The sequence below is a fragment of the Phoca vitulina genome, unplaced genomic scaffold (genome assembly GCF_004348235.1).
Source record: "Phoca vitulina isolate PV1807 unplaced genomic scaffold, GSC_HSeal_1.0 scaffold7, whole genome shotgun sequence".
In the NCBI taxonomy this organism is placed as follows: Eukaryota; Metazoa; Chordata; class Mammalia; order Carnivora; family Phocidae; genus Phoca; species Phoca vitulina.
This window is the reverse complement of record NW_022589710.1, coordinates 49,048,587-49,071,277: the sequence shown is the minus strand read 5'-3', so window position 1 is coordinate 49,071,277 and position 22,691 is coordinate 49,048,587. Positions and strand designations below refer to the sequence as shown.

At 37.6% G+C, this 22,691-nt stretch overlaps 1 protein-coding gene across 30 annotated transcripts in view; it reads right to left on the bottom strand.

The window, feature by feature from the left end:
- Positions 1-22,691, bottom strand: part of NRXN3 (neurexin 3) — a 1,527,623-nt gene that overhangs the window by 518,468 nt on the left and 986,464 nt on the right. The window lies entirely within an intron of this gene.

Below are 22,691 nucleotides of genomic sequence, written 5' to 3'. Positions count from 1 at the left end.
GGTGTTGAGTTTGATGAGTTCTTTATAGATTTTGGATACTAGCCCTTTATCTGATATGTCATTTGCAAATATCTTCTCCCATTCTGTCAGTTGTCTTTTGGTTTTGTTGACTGTTTCCTTTGCTTTGTAGGTGGCATTTGTCTTTTAAAAAAGAGCTTACAGCACCTATTATACTCAATGAACATTTTAAACTCACTGAAGAAAAAACAAACAAACAGGGATTAGACAATCCTATTCATCCTTGGGACACCCTGAGGAGATGTTGAGGAAATCAGCATTTCTAACATAAACATTAAGAAACTTATGGATGATTTGTCTTCAAGATCAAATATCAAGTCCATTTTAGCATTGATGATGGTGATTTGGCATTCTGGTTCTGAAATTAGTATTTTTAAAGGTCCACATTGCCTCATGGTAAATGGTGCACAGTCATCCCAACTGGTCCGGCTCTCAGCTGTAAGGGTGATCTGGGATCCACAAGCCTCCAAACGAAGTGGCCTTCTTTCAAGGTCTTTCGCCCTTGGGTGGTGGCCTTAAACTAACAACATGTACGCAGGAGCACTACAGTAAGCAAGAGGGGTGGTTTATGGAGATTCAATTTAAACCTGTTTCCTCCTCTAAAATGTGGCTAATGCCTTCCCTCGTGAGGCTCTTAGGAATTTTAAATGAGATAATGTATATACAACATCTGGCATAGCATTTGACAAAGAGTGGCCACACTCTTTGTTCAGTAGAAAAATAAGCTAAAACTCCAAGGAGGTGAAATATGATGTGGTTAGGGCCATATGTTATTAGTAGAAAGTTAGAAAAAAAGAAAACAAACAAAAAACACCTTCCTACCCTAAGTTCGTTCCCTAAAGTAGATGATAATTTCCTTTCAACCCAACTGTTCCTTAATTTAGTCCCCCAGATGGATTCTCACTGCCCTTTGGATTTATTCTAACTGTGTCATGGCCTTCAGTGGACCTAGGTGACCTGGCCTAGTTCTCCAGCTCCACCTTCTGCCAGGTGACCCCTCACTCACTACTCTCCAGTCTCCCAGGCCCTCCTTCCGCTCTTTGTGTCAAGTTCTTTTCCAAGGGGAAGCCTTTACACTTGCAGTTGCCTCTTGTAAGGAAGACTTTTTCCCAAGAGTTTTGTGTGACTGGTTCATTTCATGTCACCCCTCCAGAGGCCCTCTCTGGCCCTCATCTAAACTTAGTCACCACCACCCCTGAAAGGCACTTTATCCCATTACCTTGTTCTATTTCCTTCACAGTACTATCCGCTTTCTGAAATAATTTTATCTGTATTTTTTTTTCATATTCTAGCTCCTTAAGTTCCCTGAAATCTGAGCCTTTGTCTTGTTCTCTCTATATCCTCAGTGTGTGGAAGAGTGGGTAGCACATAGTAGGAGCTCAGTAAATATCTGCTGAATGAATCAATCCAATGAATCAGTTGCCAGTCTCATAGTCACATGTTCTTATAACCATTAGTTTCACTGACCCATTTATCTGGCTTCGGTGACATCGATCCCCAGGGACATGTATTTCCAGAGTTGATGAGTTGACCACTTATCCACTTAATGTTTTTCTTCTTTTTTAAATTGGCACTGAGTGTTGGGGATTCTGTTTTTGACTTCGTCCTGAGGAAGCATGGGAAGCTTAGATGGACCTTTCAATTAATTCTCTGCTAGGCAACAAAGTGAAAATAAATCCTTAATGCTGTACAAAATCTGGAAATGCTGCTGGTGTGTCACAGCTGGAACTATTCATTTTACTTGTCATACTTATAATAAATTTATTTACTTTTTGCAAAATGTCAAAAGAAGTAGCTGTGGATTCTGGTAAGTCTGCTTCTACTTAGGGACCCAGCTGAATACTGAGAAGACATATCAGAGGATAAATTTGAGACTGGTTTATTTATCTCCAAAGAGATAACCCACAATTATCCTGATAAAATGCATGTCCTTCTCCAATTTAACACACTGTTGATTTTTTTTCATTTGTTTTCTGTCCCTCCTGTCTATTACTCTAGTCCACATATTTCTCTGAGACTTCTTTTCTAATTCTCATTCTCCTCAGGCCTGTTAAAATTTACATTAGGCTGACATATGAAATATATTAAATAAATGTATTTTTTTTAGATTTTTAACTCTACTGATACCTTCTAAACACTGCCTGCAGCTTGAGCCCAGCTGAAGAATGTCATCACCTATATACTATCATCAAAAGCTCCCCTCTATCCTCCTAAATTGTCTTCTCTAGTGCACTCCTTGAGTGAGAGCATGCAGCCCAAGATGAGTCCACCGATAAGATACAGAAGAAGAGAAATGGATTTAAGAACGTTATGCTTACCATTGATTTAAAGTCGAAAAGTATAAATAATTTCACAGGAACAGCCACACTTAGCTCCCTGTGCACAAACCCCACAAAATCCTGAACAGACTTTGGGGAACCTTAGGTTTCTGAGTGGAATGTAGTTTTACATATATTAACCAAACAAAGCAAACAAACAACAACAAAAAAGCCTCTAGCTGGATTTGCTCGGTTAATAGCTGGGCTTCTCTACTCCTACAATGACTAAACTCTCATAATGTGAAATGAAATAAAATTTCTGAAAAATACAGGTGGCTGCTAACATGGCTAACAGTCAAACTTTGCTTTATTATATGTCAGATTTATTTACAGCCATGGAATTCTTCCCTCTGCTCATTTAAGAAAGTGATCCTGCAAAAAAGGCAGAGTTTGATTATATTTTCCATTTAGGGGTATAAAAGAGAAGCGTTATTCTTCTAAGCATCACTTCTAAATGTATTTGATTTAAAAAAAAATGGCATCCTTGCATAATTTTAGTTTAGAGAATGTATATATTACTTCTCTTCCTTTAACTTAGCATTCTTATAAACATCCATACTTATTCTCTTGTCCTCCTTGTGGCTGAAATGGGGATATCAGGAGTTTGGATGTTAAAAATTTCCTTAGGAAATTTTCCAAATTTCTTGAGTTTGATCAATAGCGCTGGGATAACTACTTCATTAGAATTTCACACATTTCTTTAAGGATAAGAAAAATATGAAATGCTCCTGGTAAACCTTAGCCATCTTTCTTTGAAGTCCAAGTGAAACTATTTTATCATGGAAGCAAATTTTCCTTATACTCAAGGACAGAATTCAATTAGTTACTTGTAGGGATTTGGGCATTTAAACCCCTGTTAGTCTTCACTAAGCTTACACTGGATATCAGAGATCTAAATTTCACATCCTCAGCATCATGTAAATCTTTATCCAGTTTTAAGGACTCAAACAAAATGAATTATTGTTATACAATAACAGAATTAATAATATCATTTGTATGTTTATACGATAATTACCAAATTAAAGATTTAGAGGGCACTTTGAGAGTGCATACAGATTTAGATTTGGAGCTCCAGTGCTCAAGACTTCCAAGGTTCAAATCCTGATTCTGCTTTTTCAGCTGCTTGTGAAAATGTTGACAAGATCCTTAGTCTCTTTGTATCTCAGCTTTTTCATCTGTAAACTAGGAATAATCATACTATCTATTTAAAAAGTTTGCTGTGAGGATTCAGAAATTAATATATGTAAAGTGTGTATAAACAGTGCCTGGCACGTAAATCAATAATCAATAAGTGTGAAAAAAAAAATCTTTTTCTCCAAATGACTCCTTTAAAGTTATCCCTGCAGACAGTTTTCTCTTCTTTTTGATGCAAATCTCAAGAGGAGTGAATAAACAACAAGGTCCCCTGGGATTCCAAAATGTAAAATGGAAAGTCCCTTCCATGTGTTGCCTGACTCATTGGATTCTCTTTGTCCATATTTCACAGAATGAGGAGCAGCTTAGTCATGCCTTTTCTCACAAATATCCTTTGAGCCAATTCCAAAACAATAAAGCTCACCATGGTCCCAGAGCCAATAATATGAGCGACTGAGACCCAGCATTGTTTTATAATTAGTAATTTTCCAGTATAGGGTGGAACCCACACCATCTCAGTCTGCTTTGGGATCTAGAAGGTCTCTCTGGCTCCTTCTCTTTCATATTTCTTTATTTTCTTACTTTTTTCCTTTTTAATAAATTCTAATTATTTAGCTTTCCCTCTAAAAGATATCCCCTCTAAATCTTTTAATAATTTTCATTGGATTTATTTGGTATCTTATTATTATTCAGTAAATATTTTATTTCAAGTTATTGTGGATGTATCTCTAAACTAGGTTCTACTCAGTATAGAAAGAAACAATTACTTTGGTGCATCAATTCATCTACTTCACGAACATTAAATTTACACTAACTATGGGTAAGGCACCAGGTGAAGTCCTGGGGACTCAGAAGATTTAAGACTTTAATAAGTATATAATTTAGCAGGAAAAAAAATCAAAAACTAATAAAATAAACTATAAACTCTATTCATATATACAGTCTCCAAAGTACAATGTGATACATGCTATAATAAATGCATAAATGAATAGAGAATTGAATTAATCCAATGTAGGGAGAGGATGTACTATCAGGACTATCAGGAGGGATTCATAGACAAGATGGCATGTGAACTGAGTGTCGAAGGACTAGAGTTCAAATCCTATCTACTACTTATTGGCCGTGTGGCCTTGAGCAAGTTATTTTATACTCACTGAGTATCTTCCCTCCACAGTATAATTATGAATAATCCCCACCTCACAGGATTGTTTTGTAGGTTAAATAAGAAGATATATCTGAAAAGAACATTGCAAATATTCAGGTTCACTATTATTATGAACCTCAATGATTTCAAATAAGTAGAGAGACAGGAATATAAATTATGGAGATTATCAATGTGAGGCGGAACCATCCACGGAGGGCTTCCTAGAGGAGGCAAAACCTAAGTTTACCTTTCACTTGTCATTTACATTGGTAAAGCCTGAGAATCTCATAAAGGTGTCAACTTTCAACTCAAAAAAGAGAACAAAACAAAACAGGTGCTTCATGGGATAAGGAAAGGTAACTAAAGGAAAGGGAAGGAAAGGAAGAGAAATGGAAAGCGAGGGAAGGAAAACAAAGGAGAAAGCAAAGGGAGAGAAGGGGAAGGAAAACTCACATGTTGGAAGCTACATTCTTTCTCTCTAATGACAGGGTTGCCACATTCAGAGATGTCAAATAAACGTCATGTAAATAAAAAGTTAAATGGTAGCATAGCCAGTTTTCCTTTGTTCAATTTCTTCCATGCAATTACTTTTCAGATGCTAAAATACCCATTGGATCTGATTTATAAGACTGTGGTTAATTCTGGGAACATCATCGTTCACACATTCATCTCATTCAAGTGTCTATCTCACTCACAATTTGATGAAGGGTACCATCTACTAAGATAGGGGTACAGAGATCTAAAGCAATTGGCCACTTTCCCCTTGATACTATGTAGTCTTAAATTTACTGAGAGAAATTTCTTTGAGGTGAATGAGATGCATGTTCCCTGAACAGAAGGTACAGAGTATTATCTAAACAGCTCCAAAAATATTTACAAGATGGGCAATAAGGGCATTTCTCAGTGGTAATGAGAATTTAGCGTTTTCCAAAACTAACATTGCGGTCGGGGGATACTGTGATGTAAGTTTATGTCATAGTAGGAGGAACAGACTGTTCTTGAAATAGATAAAGCCACATTAAGATAACAATATATCAGCATTGATGATATCTAGGTCTTCAAAATCTACCATTTCCAATCTGGACAGGCAGTATTAGTTGTTCTTTCCTATCTTCTGTTAACCTTTGTCACATTCTGTTATTATCAGTTAGGTTTATATTTGGGTTCCCTACATGATTAAGAGAGGAATCATGCAGGGAGCAGGGTCCTGGTCCTAGGCTCAGATGACTTAATTTGTGGGGGCAGACAGCTTGTGTTCAAGTTTCTGATCCATTCTTTACTAGCTATGTGATCTTGGGCAAGTTACCTAGCCTCTGAAAACCTATTTTCTCATCATAAAAAGGAGATCACAATACTCATCTCCAACTCAGCACAAGACTGGACAATCTGAGACATTCTGTGGATATGTGTGGAATAGCATTGAGATGTGTTTAATTACTATGGATGAGAACATTTTTTTCTGTCTACAAAACAAAACACTCCGAAGTATGCAAGCATGCCATTATAAGGCAGGACTTCTCAACATTTGGAGCCATTACAAAATTGGAAGAAGGGAAGCCTCATGAGGCAGTGGGCTCTCCATCACAGGAAATGTTCAAACAACAGATGTCTTTTAGGGACACTGAAGTTGCTGTTTTGCAGGAAGTGACAGAATGGAGTACATAACCTGTAAGTTTCTCTTCAAATTTATATCTGACACTGATTAAATTTCCTTTTTCAATTTCTCTTTGCCCTTTGCTTCAGCATGTACTTAAATATGATGTCCTGGCCTTATTTTAAGGCTCAAACCCAATTCCTGAACACTGAAAAAATTATAGCACACTCCTGTTTATTAAAACCTCATACACAGTGGTAAGAAATCTTAAACTTCTGTACAATGAATCAGTATTATTTCATTAGAACTTCATTTTTCATTTTTGCATGCAGTACAAGTTGTCTCTAGACACATTGACAATTTTATGTTTCTATTTTAAATACCAAAGCTTGTTGTTGTTGTTGTTTTCCACTAGAAACACCTACATAGCTGCTGTTCCTGTGATCTAAGAGGTCATTTTTCATTGGTGAAGAAATCATTGCTATGGAGAGAGTATGCTGACTTGCTTGCCCTATTGTCCTTTTACCACCCAGCAGGGAATCCTGGCAGACTGAACATAAATAAAACTAAACCCCTTTAAATAAAGACATGTCTCTTGAAAATCCTTGGACAAAAAGCAGAGCTACTTGGCTAAGACATGACCATTCCTTCTCAGGAGCTGGTATGGACAAGAGAAAGAGAGGTATTCAGAAGACACCTAAGAAAGTTACAGAACTGAGATACAGAGACAGAGAATGACTTGTACAATATCACACAGCATTTCAATGTCAGAATAAACTGAAAAATTCCTCTAGAATGTAACTTTAGAGTCAGGCATGCTTGGCTCCTATAGCAACATCACATAAAATAAGATTATAAGAAAAATAATAATCCAGTAAGAAGATAACCCACTGTAAGAGAGTTAATTGACACAATAATGAAAGAATAAGGAATCCAAAAATGTAAGTTAATAGAACATTTTTTTTAAAATTCCAAAATAAATATAGTTAAAATGATTAATAAATTATAGAAATCACAGAGGATAAAAAGGTATTGTGATAACTGACAGATATAAGAAACCTAAAATCTTTCAAAAATGCCACACAATGATTTATTTTATTTTTAAATATTTATTTATTTCAGAGATATTGAGAGAGAGATGAGCATGAGCATGAGTGGGCAGAGGGGCAGAGGAGAGAATCTTCAAGCAGACTCCCTCCTGAGCCTGGAGCCCAAAGTGGGGCTTGATCTCATGACCTGAGCCGAAACCCAGAGTCTAACACTTAACCAACTGAGCCACCCAGGAGCCCTTTTAGTCAGTGGCTTTATTATATAAATGCAGCTGAAGAAAGAACTAGTGAACTGGAAGACAGAACTGAGGAAACTTTCTAAACTATAGCACAGAGATTGAAAGAGACTTAGAAAATAGAAAAGAAAGGAAAACAAACAAACAAAAAAGTAGCCACACCTTGGTTCTTTATAGTGAAATCAAAGAACACCACAACTAAAATAAAAATCTTAAAATCAACAGATTACTTCTATGTAGAGCTCACAAAACAATGAATATAATAGCTTTGTAACAGGAAAAAATATGCCTGTCAATCTAGATTTATTTTAGACAAATAATTTAAGAGTGGAGGCAAACCTAAGACATCTTCAGACAAATGAAGTTTGAGAAAGCATACCACTCATAGATTATCACTGGCATAAAGCTAAAGGATATATTTCAGTATGAAGAAAATGATCCCAGAGAAAAGAGGTGGTATTCAAAAGGCAATGGTGAGTAAAAGGAACTAATGTAATATGGCTTCATCTAAGTAAGCATTATGTCACTGCTATTACTACCACCACCACCAATGGCTTGTTTGTGGTAGCTGTAAAACAAGGATAGTAACCAACATTTACATAATGCTTATAAGCTAGGTATTAATTATTGTCCCTATTTTACAATTAGGGAGAGGGAAGCATAAATTCTGATTTGTATATACTCACACAGCTTGTCAATGTTAAGAGTCAGGATTTGAACCCAGATCATCTATCTACTGAATCTATGGTCTAAATCACTTAACTATTCTGTTGCTAAATGCTTTACAAGTGATATGTGCAACTTCCAAGCCATACCTTAAAAGCCTGACACCTGCTTTCTGCTTGCTTTCTACTTCCTCTTTGTCCCTTTCTGGAATGTGGATGTGGAGATGAGTCAACTTCAGCCATGTCACAGAACATTGACATATCTGGGTTTTTGTTTTTGTTTTGGTTTTGGTTAACATTTGCCTGGTGCATTAATTAAAATACCGATTTGGCTATTTTTAACTGAAACCACATAACTATGTTTAAACAAGACAGAAGGTTCCTTTCTTTCACACAGAAAAGCCTAAACTCGTAGACGGTCCAAGGCAACATGGCTGAGAAACAAGAGAAAAGCAATAACTACCATATCCTCAAATCAATATTCTAACTAATATACTTAGCAAATATTAACCAAGAAATAACAGATTTGTAAATATTATTGTCAGACAAAATAGACTATCACCAAAAGCATCATTATATCCTGAAAACAAAACAAAACAAAACAATTAACCCAGGAGATACAAGTCCTAAATCTGTATGCACCTAATAACATGGCCTGAAAATATATAAAGCACATATTTATAGATTGAAAAAAATGACAAATCCATGATCAAAAAGCTCCACTAAAATGTATATTTCATGGTGGTATATGTTTTTGTTTGTTTGATCACTGTAAGCAGAAAACAAAAAGCTATACCTAGTTTAAACAGCATAATTAACAGACCAGAAGTAATGGACATAAAAGGAACAATTAGAGAATCCCATCCTTTCAAGACATGTGAAAAAAAAAAAATGCGAAAAAAAGTAGTCATGTTTTAGAATAAATAAATACTAAAGAATCAATAATTGTATTCCATATCTTCTGCCCACAAAGCAATAACAGTCTAAATATTTTTTTAAAAAATCTACAACACAGCAATATTTGTGATTGAACAAATGTTTTCCCATTTTATCAATGAAATGAGATAAATGAAATAAGTAAAAATGATAAACTGAATGAGGTAAATGCATATGTGTGCTTAAAAAAATAATTCTATGGTCAGAGAGATGAAAAGTAAAGCACAGGGAATATAGTCAATAATAAAAACATTGTATGGTGAGACAGATGGTGATTACACTTATCATAGTGATCACTAAGTAATGTACAGAATTGTTGAATCAATATGCTATACACCTGAAAGTAATATAACATTGTATATCAATTATACTTCAATAATAAAAAAAGAAAAAAAAAACTAATTCCATGTCCTTAATTATCTATGTATACAATGAAATATTACAGGGATGCTTTCAGAAAGAGACCTGTGATCAAATTCTTCTAATTTTCTTCCATTTTTTAGAACAATGTCCATCACAAGTTATCCAACATATGTCAAAATATATACTCTATAATGAAATAAAGCAAATGGCATACAAATGATTATCTTAGAGTGTTAGCTGTTTGATAATATATACATCCGTTGTGCTCTCCTGTACAAGATTTAAAGCAAAAACATTTCGGGTTTCACATAAATAACTTGCAATGATATATATTAGAACTGAATTATACTCCAAGCATTGCATAGATATTGATACTTAGTACATGATGCCTGGGAAATTTACACTTTAGAGATTAAAAATAGTTATGTTCACTATCTGAAAATGGGAAAGGCCACATTAAATTAGTAGAGAATCCATAATATATTCCATACTCAGAAAACTTGTAGCTATTCAGAAAATTATTGAAGTCTTATGAAATATTAATAAATAGGTTTACTGCCTGTGTTCCTGTTGCAAACAACAGCCAAGTTCTTTATCTCAGAAGTTGCTCCCTTCCCTCTGTAGGTAGAGTGAGTCCCCAGAACATTTACACCATTGTTGTAACTATTTTATGAATAGGGAAGAGGTTCATTTCCTGAGACTGCCAGTCTCTACTCCAAAACTCAAGAACCCAACAAAATCAACTAGAATTTAAAAAAGAAAAAAGAAAAAAATACTGCTCAACCTGGAAAATGCATCTGATGCTCTCTTTTGATCCTCTCTGAGTAAAAATCCTAGAAATAACATTCCAAAAGAGAACTTGGATATGAGCAATATCATCAGTAACAATGATGTGTACAGAGCTTATTTTTAAACCATAAAAGAAAGAGGAAAAAAAGGAAGACAAAAAGTATGTATATATAACTTGGAGCTAGACAAAATCAGAAAGCTTTTAAAAAGTTATACCAAAAGAAAGGTCTATCTTGTCCCTTTAAACACAATTTTGAACTAATAAAGAAGAGACTCCATTATATATGATTTCCAATGGTTTAATGTGGTATGGTTGAGAGAGATATTGTCATATTGGTTTAGAAATGAAAATATCTGGATTTTAATTCTTGGCTCTAACATTAATTGCCAGACATTAGGCAACTCACTTAACCATAGACTATCTCATATAGATTCTCAGGTGTTTTTTTTTTTAATTTAAATTTTTATAATAGAAACTGAGGCTAACAAGCTATACAACTTTAGAGTAATAATACCTGCTGGCATGCTTGTACCTACTATTTATTTTCCCTGCTGTATCTCACCCCTGCTTGGCTTGGCCAACCACCCATTTGTTAATTTCAAGCAAATGAATGTAGATGCATTTACTGTGGATAATTTTGGAATCAGGAAAAGAATTCACAAGGGAAGGGTGGAAGAAGAGGGATGGAAAAGCAGAAGTCTTCAGAAACAAATCTCTCTTAGCCCAATTCAGGAAGAGAGTGAGCCATTTCATCTAAGGGAGTGTGTCTGTGTGGGAGTAAAGCATCACAGAGGGAGTCATCATGCTTGAGAGATGTAATTTCCTAAAATGTATACTTTGTTGGTGTGCAGAAGATGAACAGAGTAAGTTGGTGCATCCAAAGAGAGAAGAACAAAAGGACGGTGTGCTATTGGGTAGTTCTGAATATTTTTGGAGGTTCTGCAATTCCATTAATGAATGGGCTTGACTCATTACTAAATAAATTAAACAGCTATAGAGTTATGGTGAAGCTTCAGGAATAGCAACATGTAGCAAAATTTGAAGTTTTGAAGTCTCTTCTTGAATGTCTCTCTTATTTAGCTTCTGCTGGGACTAGGGGATTTAGGGGTGGGTGAAGAATGGTTGTTGCTTTGGGAGTTACTCACAGGATGGTGGTTACTAAATGTGATCTTGAGGGAGCAATAATAAATTTTAAAAATTACACGAAACTCTTAGCCTTTTCCCTTCAGCCCCCACTCTCCCACTACTGATTAAAGGAAAATCAGGAGTAGCAAAAATAGTAACCCCCAACTGCCCCCACCCGCACTTACCAGATGTGGAAGAGACTTTTGGTTCCTTGATTTACATCATATGAAGATGATTACATGCTGGCCCAAAGGGAAATAGAAACTAAAAATATTTATAAGTTATTATAATTTTTTTCTCCCCTAACTCATTCCCACCCCCAGTACATACAACATTTTTGACCAGAGCTCTTGATGACCAATTCCAAACAAAGTTTATTTTCTTTTTTAAAACATCAAATATTTATTTTTTTAATACAGTAGTCCTCCCTCACCCACGGTTTTGCTTTTTGCAGATTTAGTTACCCAAGATCAACCAAGGTCCATAAATGATCCTCATTCTGATGTATCATCAAAAGGTCAGTAGCAGCCTAATTTCAAGTCATAATGCCTATGTCATTCACCTCACTTCATTTCATCATGTGGGCATCTCACAAAATCACAAAAAGAAGTACAATAAGAGTATAGTGCAGTAAGAGAGAGAGACCACATGTACATAACTTTTATTACTAATAGTATATTATTCTATTGCATTATTAGTTATTGTTACTTAATTGTATGTATGTAGGTATGTGTAGGAAAAAACATAGTATATATAGGGTTTGTACTATCCATGGTTTTTCAGGTATCCACTGGGGGACTTGGAATATATCCCCTACAGATGGGTGGAGGAGTACTGTATTAAATAAACGTCTTTGAGAGTGTTCCCTTTAATAATAACAGTTGCAAATAGATTTTATTATCAATTATAAATCCCCATTTTATTTTATTTTTTTAAAGATTTTATTTATTTATATGACAGAGAGAGACACAGCGAGAGGGAACACAAGCAGGGGGGGAGTGGGAGAGGGAGAAGCGGGCTTCCTGCTGAGCAGGGAGCCTGATGCAGGGCTCCATCCCAGGACCCTGGGATCATGACCTGAGCCAAAGGCAGACGCTTAACGACTGAGCCACCCAGATGCCCCTATAAATCCCCTTTTTAAAAAACAATGTATTTCAATCTAATTTTTGATAGGCTAATTTGTGTGTTTTTTGACATGGAGAGAACTTGAAAGATGTTCTCTCATTTGTCTAGTTGTTAATCATTACTCTCTGCAATGTGTTTTGTCAATCTGGGGTTTCTTATGGATTGAACTATGTTACCCCCAAATTCCTATGTTGAAGTCCAAACCCCTAATATGACTGTATTTGGAAAAGAACTCTTAAAGAGATACTTAAAGTTAAATGATGTTAAAGGGATAGGACCCTAATCCAATAAGACTGGTTAAGGAGTGTCTTTATAAGGAGAAGAAAAGAAAACCCACCAGGAGTGTGTGAGCACAGAGCAAAAGTCCATGTGAGGATAAGAAAGAGGATGGCTGTCTGCAAGTCAAGGAGAGAGACCTCAGGAGAAACCTAATCTACAGGCACCTGCATCTCGAACTTCTAGTTCTAAATGAGAAAACAAAGTTTTGTTGCTAAGCCACCAGCCTATTTAGATCCATAAAGAACCTTAGAACTCATTTGGCTCAAGAGTTCTTAACCCGGAGCTCAAGAAACTGCTACAAAGAAGGACATCTCTTTGTACACCTCCAAAGGGGTGCCTTTTATACCTTAGTCTATGTAAATTGTGCCCCTTGGAGCTGTATAAGTCTACCCTACATCATTATTTAGTGCATAATCTCTATGGATGAATATAACAGCCCTGAAAATGGTCTATAAAAGTCCTTTTTGAAACTGCATTCAATTTCCTCTGGGAGTACATGTTCTTTTTCTTTATCTTTCTTTCTTTCTTTCTTTCTTTTTTTTTTCTGGAAAGAAGGTCCAAAGATTTCTTCATATTTTCAAAAGAAGTTCATAACCCCCAGATGTTTAAGAACCACTGATTACTTCAAATCCCTCATTTCACAGGTGAGGAAACTGGGTGCTAGAAAGAGAATGTGCTCAAAGACACATAAAAACACTAATAAAAATAAGATCCAAATTTCCTACTTCCTAATTTGATTGTTAATGTGTTCTGGCTTATTCGTGGTTACTAGTGAATAAGAGACACACACACACACAAATATCAAAACATGATTTCATAGGAGTTGAGTATTTCACCTGAACTCAGCTAGGGCAAAGAGAGAGTTTCCAACTTTCCAAAGTGTACTGATATGAAGGCAATACTCAAAATTTAGCATGTTCATTTATATCGTAAGGTTGGTAATTTATCCTTAACTTCTGCCCATATTCATCCAGCATGTTGTTAAGATGTGATACTCTACAGCTGACAGTATGGAGGTTTCCATGCGTGTGGCTAATAAGAGAATGCCATCTACGAATGTTAAGACTTGAAATTAGAGCTTTTAAGTTGTTATGGATCTTTTTCTTAAAGATTTTATTTATTTAAGTTGTTACGAATCTTAAGTTGAAGTATCTGTGTCCTTCTGCCTGGGAATGGTCAAGAGACAGTGAGTGATTAGAAGTCCATTTCCCTTGTGGTTCATCATTAGGCCTGGGGTCAAGCATATAGGCCAGAGAGAGTGTGTGTGTGTGTACACACTCACACATACACACATTTAAAGTGTGTAAATCTAACCTCTAGCTGCAGAGGTCTTTCAGATTGAATCCCAGCAGCAGTCTTATAGACAGGCTCTAAAAGCCAATAGAAGAGGAGGCTGACGGCTGCAAGCCTCCTCCCTCACCTTGTACCTATCTGTGCTAATATCGACCCAGGAACCATCCACTTTCCCTAGGCCTCTGTGAATGTCAATAGCCATTTGCCTCCTGTGTAACATAGAGCTTGCTCTCTCTCCCTCTCTGCTAGAAGGGCCTCTTAATGTATGCAGCCCTTGTAATCAGTGTGGCTGCCTCTCTGTCTGCTTTTGTCCTCTTCCCTAATTCCTAAAATAGAAATGACCATTTCAACTTTTTAACAGAAGCTTTATATGTCTGACAAATATTTGCAAAGATTCTCCTTCTTCTACTCATTTTTTGCCATGTCTCCAAATTCAGTGATCAGAGAGCACCCCCTACCCTGGTTTGCATACTGCATGGGCTTATGTGCATGGAGAGAAATTTGAGAACTGGGCACTTCACTTGACCTTTTCATAAAAGTTGTGGTCAGGAGGGCCCAAAAGAATGAGAGCTGATTATTTGCTCATGATAGACAGACTGACCCAGTCTTTCTTACAAATAACTTTATGCAACATGTGAACCAGCATTCTGGGCCCTACCCCATTTTCTCTAAAAATTGTCTTCCCCTGTGTTTCCCTGCTGCTGCTTGGGATACTCTGAGGCATAATTTGAGCTCCAAAACCATGCTCTGTCTTCACTCCCACCTAACTGGCATCTGAGAGCTACATAATGGGCATTTGGGAGAGAGGAGAGGCAAGAAGTAGAAAAAAAACTCCTTGACCACTAGTCTCCCTGCCCCCCGCCAGATTCTCAAAACCCTCAACCCTCTCCTCACTTCCTTCTCTCATTTTACTCCTTCTACCACACTATGGCTACAACTTTCCCATGGGGCTGGGGTCGTTGGAGGCCAAGGAGAATATATGGTGCTGAAGGACAAAATCTCCTCCAGAAGGTAAAATCACAGCTTGGAGTCCTCTACTGTCTAGGCATGTCCTCAGTCTCTCCCCCGTCCCCTGCACACATACCCCCACCTTTGGACTTTGATCTCATCCACCTTCTTTCTTGACTGTACTTGTCCTTTTACCTCTACCTATTTCAGGCAATTAAAATCCTCAGGCCTACCGCCCCATGCTTCCTCTTCCATGAAATGTTTCCCAATCCATAAGTCAGAACAAATATCTCCTTCCCGTGCTGATACTGAATTTCTAGACAGGGACCAAAGAGATTCTCTCCATGATGCTACTCTATGTATACACACCTGTCTTCTCTCCTTAGAGAAGGTCTTGGCTATGGAGACAGAACCTCATTTAACTTTGCTCTTCCTGGTACATACAGAATTGGGTGCTCAGTAAAAAAAGTGTTGAATTTAATCGAATTATGTTCTGCTTTTATGTTTATTAACCACAAAGCCCCACTCCTTCAACCTCTATCCTCTCCCTTCATCTCCCCATCCCCACTGCTTCTATTATTCTCCTCAAATATATCCAACTCTCCTCTTCACTCCATCCCAGAACATTCCATCCAGCACCTCCCCACACCTTGTCCAGCGGAAGCCCCTTTCTTGTCCTTGAATCCCCTCTTCACTCCCACCTTGACCCAAATACAGGAACTACCCTGACTGGAATCTTTGGAGACAGATGGTTCACGGCTGGGTAGATTTGTTATCAAATCTGCAGTGGTAAGAAATGAGTTGTTAGCACCCTAAACTAGAATTCCAAACACATCATCCCTTTAGAAAACACTTCCTATATGGCCAGGACTTGACTATATTAGCTCTAGATTAGGATACTGAGAATGTTCCAGGTTAGCAGGTATTTGAAATCTGGAAATAGAATACATTGTATCTCTGGGAAAACATAATCTGAGCTCTGAGAATTCATCAAGTAACTTTTGGAATACAACCCTTTTGAAAACTGAGGCCTGCCTGCTCTTCTGTTACGCTGTGGGCGGCAAGTGGGGTGGTGGTATGACTATGATATGCTGCTTTCTATTTTTGTAACGTGGCAAGGATGCTGAGGAATTCAGCCCCCAAACTGAGAAATGCAGAATAGCACCAGATACTAAATCGTGCAGAGACAATATACACCTATGTTGTAGGTGGCTGTGGGGGTGGGGGTAAGGGACTTGTCAGAAGTACTCTTTAATACGGGTCTCTCTGTTTTCTGGTTTAGCTTAGTTCAGTGGGCCTGAAATGGAGGAGAGGTTTCTTTTTCATTTTCTTTTTTTTTTATTAATCACTGCTCTATTAAGGCATTCCATCCTTCCTATGTGTCAGGACCCCAAGATTTGTCTGTCTTTTATGTTCCATTCTTACAACATTACTCAATTTTGGCTAGACCCTTATAAGACAGAATGTGGAGAGATGTGAACCCTCTTTAAATATATAGTGTGTTACATGTATTAATGACAAACATGACTGGCAACTCTTTAAGGCAATAATAAGGTAGATATATACCTTCGCATATCACAGATATTAGAACAATGTGAAATAGTAAATACATTTACAAGGCTTGAAGAAATTTTAGGGAAATCCATAAATGGTGTCATTCATTCCATAGTTCAAATTCATCAGCAACTGCCCTCTGGTACAGTTGAGTGAATGGCACAGAATGGACAGGTAAAGAGAAGGGTGGGAGAGAAGGAAACAGAAAAGTAAAATGACTTGATTCTTACCAAGTTCTAATCTCCCCATTATAATATAATGAAGATAGCTTCAGTGCTCCATCTAGAAGATCCCAAAATATCGATCTTGGACTCAGTTTTCATTCAATATTATGATTCCAACTTGAAGTAGAAAAACATAGTATATGTATATATAGGAAAAACTAAAGCGGAGCCACAAAAATGTTCTCTGCACAGAAAGATCTTAGAAAAACACTAGAGAAGATATAACTTTTGCAACAGAACAAGTTCTTCATTTGAAAGAAGTTTTCTGTATTTCTGCATGAGACTATGGATCAGAAGGTAGAAAAAAGTTTGGAAGCAGAGCTTAGAAGAAAAACCAACATCTCTCCTCCTGTGGCTGTAAACAGCAGATAAGGAAGTCGAGTCCTTCTGACACACAGTGTTCCTTATTTAACACCATAAACAAAAGCTCACAGTCTCTCCTGCCCTATCAAGGGACTAACTAAAGATAGGATACTGGGACCATTCTACAAATAACCACACGGTGACTACACAGGTTGTGATTCTTCTCTGTTTGGTTGCCTCTTATCTCTTTCTGCAAATGTGTCAAACTGGGATGTCTGCAGAAGAACCTAGAAAAGGAAAGGCAAGGAAAAAAAAATAAAAACAAACAAAAACACAAACCATGACCACAGTGTCTCTTAAAGTCGGCTTGTTTGAAAGACATCTGATTCCACTGTGTTTGACATACCAAACAACACCCATTTTGTTGTATTCCTCAAAGGGAGAGATGTGGGGTTGAAAGAACAGACCAGATTTCCTTTTCTAGCAATGCTACCTTCACTTAATCACATACCCTTTTTTTTTTTTTTAGCTACCTGTTTTTTCCCTGAGGTGAGTGTTTTTATTTGGGTGTCTGATTCACACAAGGCAGTAGGACAAGTTGAGCCCAATGTCATCTCCAAACAGAAAGGAAGGACCAGTTAAGTAAGTTTGTCACCAACAATGAGCCAAGAGCTGAAAGCTTGCTGGTTTCATTTCCACACAAAACCTGAAGAAATAAGCCTCAGAGAAATTATAAAACAGCAGCTTTTGGAGCTCCTCTAGTTATTAAGTAACAGCACTGAGATTTGAATTAAGGAAAAGAACTGAGTCTGAATTTGTAGAAACCGAAGAACAGATTGTTTTAAAATTTTTTATGGCCTTCTGCAGAGAGTTTTAAGCATGAATGTGATACGAAGACACCAAATGAGCTGGTGGAGGAGGGCGAGAATTTACTATGATAAAGATTAAGAAACTGATGCTACAAATTCTGAAAACTAGAAGTAGAACTAACCCTACATTTGGATCCCAATCGTTATTATCTTCAACAGGCTAATTTCCTTGGTCTTCTAAGAAATCCTTCACTGCAAAGATTCAAAACATTACAAAAGACAATAGTCATGATGTATTTTTTTCAGTCTGTTTGAGGTTAAATAACAGAGAAAAGTTTAAAACTGAATTTGAAGAATCATTCATCTCATTGTATAATTTCTTGGCTTCTTAGTCAATTTCTCAAGGATAATGTGATAATTCTACAGGAAGGAAGAGTTCCGGATGTTCCTCTTGCTTCATACATTTAAAAATCAAATGTTACTTGCATTTGTTACTTGCATTAAGCTGGATATGATGGCCTTCCCAAGTTGTTAGGTCATTTCTTCTCCTAATTTTTCTTACTTCCCAAATGCACAAATATATTCCAACATGCATCTGTTGTTGATAAAAGTTTCTTCACAACAGACATCCACTGCCAATACCATGCCTTCACTACCACCACCATCACCTTACTGCTATCAGTGATAAGTCCACAGAACTTCTAGCACGTGCCTCTTTAAATAGCTGACATCTGGAGGAACTATCTGATACTTGTTACTTACACTCCACTCAGCATGAACGGAGGTTGGCAGGGAATTTAGCAGCATGTCTTATTTTTAAAATATCTCACACCTCCCCCACGCCCTCCCTGCCTTCGGAGAGAGGTTTAAGCAATACGCTCCTATGTTCTGCTGCATGAGCCTACCACCTTCTTCCCAGACATGCAAATGCTTTAAAAGAGGGCCCAAAGCTTTGATCTAATGCCAAGGTGGGCCACCCAAATTAAATACAAATAAGATAGCAGCCAAAATCTCTTCATTTCAGGGATAAACTAGGAAGTGAACTTATAAACCTAAAGTCAGTCTCTATGCTTGTTCTATCTCTCTGTCTGTCTGTCTGTCTCTCACAAACGCACACACGCGAGCTTTAAACATTGCCTAATAAAAATCTGCCCACTCTTTATTGAAATCATTCCAAAGGAAAATCATTAGCAGGTTAAGAGAATTAAACTAACTTGACAAAACTAATGGGACTTTTAAATTCAACTGTGACCTGAGAGAAAACCACCTGCTTTGCTCCGGCAGATTGGGCTGCCCAAAAACTGTCCTTCCCTATTCCAGCTGCTATGAGGTCAGATGAACAAATACCAGCATGTTAATGCTGGGCACTTAAGCTCTTGGAGAGGCTAAGTCCCTAAATGGTGAAAACTGCCCCTGATATTTACTTAGTAGCTGTTCTTCGGGGTCTCAGAGCAAATTTAACTCAGAGGTGTGCGGAGGTGCTAGGGGGCGCTCTACTACAGGAAATAGCATTGGAGAGTTTGCATGGAGGCTGCAGACTTGGGGAGTTCTGTGTAATTGCTAACAGTTCAATAAGGGTTATCACAGAAAGTGGTGATACTCAATGTTGACTAATAACAACAGTAGTTATTACTAGGAATAGTGCTAACAAAAACAACTCCAAGAGTTTGAGAATTTCTCTTTTCCTTGGAACAGCTCACAGTATTTTATGAGATCAAATTCTATAATTCTTCATAACTTTTCTTTAGGTACCTGAACTGTTCTTCTGAGAGGTGTGTGTGTGTGTGTGTGTGTGTGTGTGTGTGTGTGTGTGTTTGCGTGTGGGGGGGGTGTAAGAGAGAGAGGAGACAGAAAAAAAAAGGGATCGATTTAATTTGGGAAAACAAAGTATTCATCCTCAAGCAATCCTGAGATAAAGTTTTGTCTTTTCCCTTTCCAAGTGTGAGTATGATATTATTATTATGGACTCTCTAGTTATGTGCCTCAGATTCCCCATAGCAAATATTCAATCCTAGATTCCAAATGCTCAAAATTGGGGAAATCTGGTTGAATCATCCTCTGCTTCAAAAACCGGGGATACCAATCTAAGGCAGCACTGTCAGTCAGCTTCTTGAGCAAACTTAAAATCCATTGCCTGGAGAAGAAAAAAATGTACCAGGCAGTTATCATAATTATCATCTCATTGGTCTTCAACTACCAGGTCTACTGTGATCCTTACATATAATAGGGTGTTGAAAATTACACTTAAGTAAGCATTTGGACATAAGCAACAATAGTAAAAATAATTAACATTTTTTTAACTACATGTCAAATATTATGATAAGTGCTCTATCTTCCATTATCTCATTTAACCCTGACAACAATTTACAATAGCTACAATTATCCCCTTTTTTAAAGGAAGAAATCGTGGCTTAGAAAGGTTAAGCAACTCAGCCAAGGTTACATTAAGATTAAATAGCAGGATTTGAACCCCATGTCTCCGGCTCTGGAAGTCACATTATTGATCTGTACCCTATTCGGCCTTTTAACAATTACCTGTGAAACATCTGGGGATAGTAAACAATCTGTATGTATTAGCTATCATTAGCTAGAATAATTCCCTCACGCTAGGATGATCTGACTTATTGTGGAGAAGGCATGTGTACCACTTGAATGTGGGGGGGAATTCCTTTGCAGTTACAGAAGCTGGAAATATGGTTGAACGAGATGGCCTGTGCCACTTCCCAATAGTGTGACTTTGGGATGCTTTCTGTGCAGTGAGTTTGGGGGAATGAAAGAAGACAAGTTCCATTTCAAACTAGGGTCAGAAAATCCAGGAAAGCCTCTAGAGAAAAGAAATAACTGAGTTGCATCTTTGAATGAGGGATGCCATTCCCTTTCAATGAAATGGGCCTTATACCAACAGTGTCCTTTGTGGGGATTTGGGAGTACAGGCAAAATTGTCAAGCAAAAGCAGGAGAATAATGTGAAAGAAGAGGTGGAATCAAAGAGACATTTCTTTAAACAAAGAAAAAAACAAGAACTATGCTTCCCAAAGCACTAGCAGGTTTTTGTGTTTTGTTGTTTTGTTTTGTTTTTAACTTGAGTTCCCCTTCTGAAGCCTGTAATGTAACATGATTTTTTTCTCCATGGAGTTCTTTCTTTTCCTTTCAAATGATTGCAGCTAAAGTGGTCTGAAGCCAGCACGATAATGAACTTAGACTGGGAGACAGAAGTCCTTGATCCAATGATACAGCAGCTTCATCCTGGCCTGCTTGTGTGCTCATCACCTGTTCAGTACCTCTTCAACATAAATGATCAAAGCTTCCTCGGGAAGAAATAAAGAAACACACTTAATGTCTCTCCTTCCTTGAAAGGAAGCAGAGTGAGGAGATTAAATATTCCTTTTCTAAAGGAATAAAACTATCTAAAACTGTCTCTGAAAAGTTACCAAGGAGTCTCATTAAGTAACAGTGGGCAAATGAGATGATTTTCCCCATTGTTTGAGACCAACTGATCTTTTTTATTTTTTTTTTTTTCTTTAACAGGTCACAGATTTCTGAAAGTGAGTTTCTGCCACATAGTCTTCAGGATCAACCAGGATAAATAAAACATTCTTCGGGCATCACTGCATACATGCATTCTTGCAACTGTGATAACAACATGGGCCATTCTGCTGATCTCTTCTCAGCACTTTTGGAAGAGAATCTTCAGGTTGCACCCTAGGTGTCCTGAGAGACATATATGGCTCTCAGACCTACCCCCTCTTGCTTATAGGAAGAGAGGTGACCAAGAAAAACATAATTTATACCATGGGATAGAAATGGTGAGAAATGGATCCATTCATTTTACAGTCTTCTTGCTTTTTTGATGCCATCATGCTGGCCAAATATAAGCAAGCCCATGAGCTAAAACCATGAAGGTATCAATTACCCCACTTAGAAGAACTCTGCAATTTGCTGCAATGCTTTCAGCACCCATTTGTTTGATTAGCAAGACGTCCAGTCTTGCCCTAGGATCTCCTTCTCCGCTTACTTTCTTTAGAAATTCCTGAGTGGGAGAAGAGCTTCTTACAGCTACCAGATTCCAATACCGTGATCCAGAGGCTGTGCGTGCACTTGAAAGCTTTGATTCTGGCCCCTCTGGAGCTGGCAACCACATCTAGACTACTGCGTTCTAGGGCCCTTGTCTCTCAGAGCCAGCAGTAAAACATCTTCCTCCTCTAGAATGCAGTGCTTTCAGAGGCCTCTCCCACAGAAGAACGGTAAAGCTCCTAGTGACACTTTCTTTCCTTTGCTAATAACCTTTTCCCCCAAACCCAAAGACAATGCAGGGAAAGAAGATCTAAGGATGTTTAGAACCAGCTTCAAACTTGACCTGGAAACACTTTCTTTCTTCAACATCCTAGTCATACTACCTAGTCTAACCAATGGGTCAGGTTGTATCTTCACTGGTGGTAAGTCTCCCTCAGGGACCTCATCTGATCTCCTTTTGGTCTGAGCTCCTTGGGGGCCTTCAGGTCTTTATACAGATCTCTAGGTGACTGAACTCCATGGGTTCCTTGTAAATCAATGCATGTGGCTGGACAACTCTTGCAGTGCATTCATTCACTTGACAGTAAAAAAGTTCTCAAATATTGTATGACAAGGGGGAGGTTCCTCTTTGCAGAACATAGCAGGAAGGTGTGTTCTAGCTCCACAAGCTGGTAGAATAGTCTTATTTCTGACCCTACCAGCCCTACTCCTCTATTGTGTTTGTCATTGGTTTGGAGGTCTCATTCACTTCTTTCAGTGAAATTCTTGCAT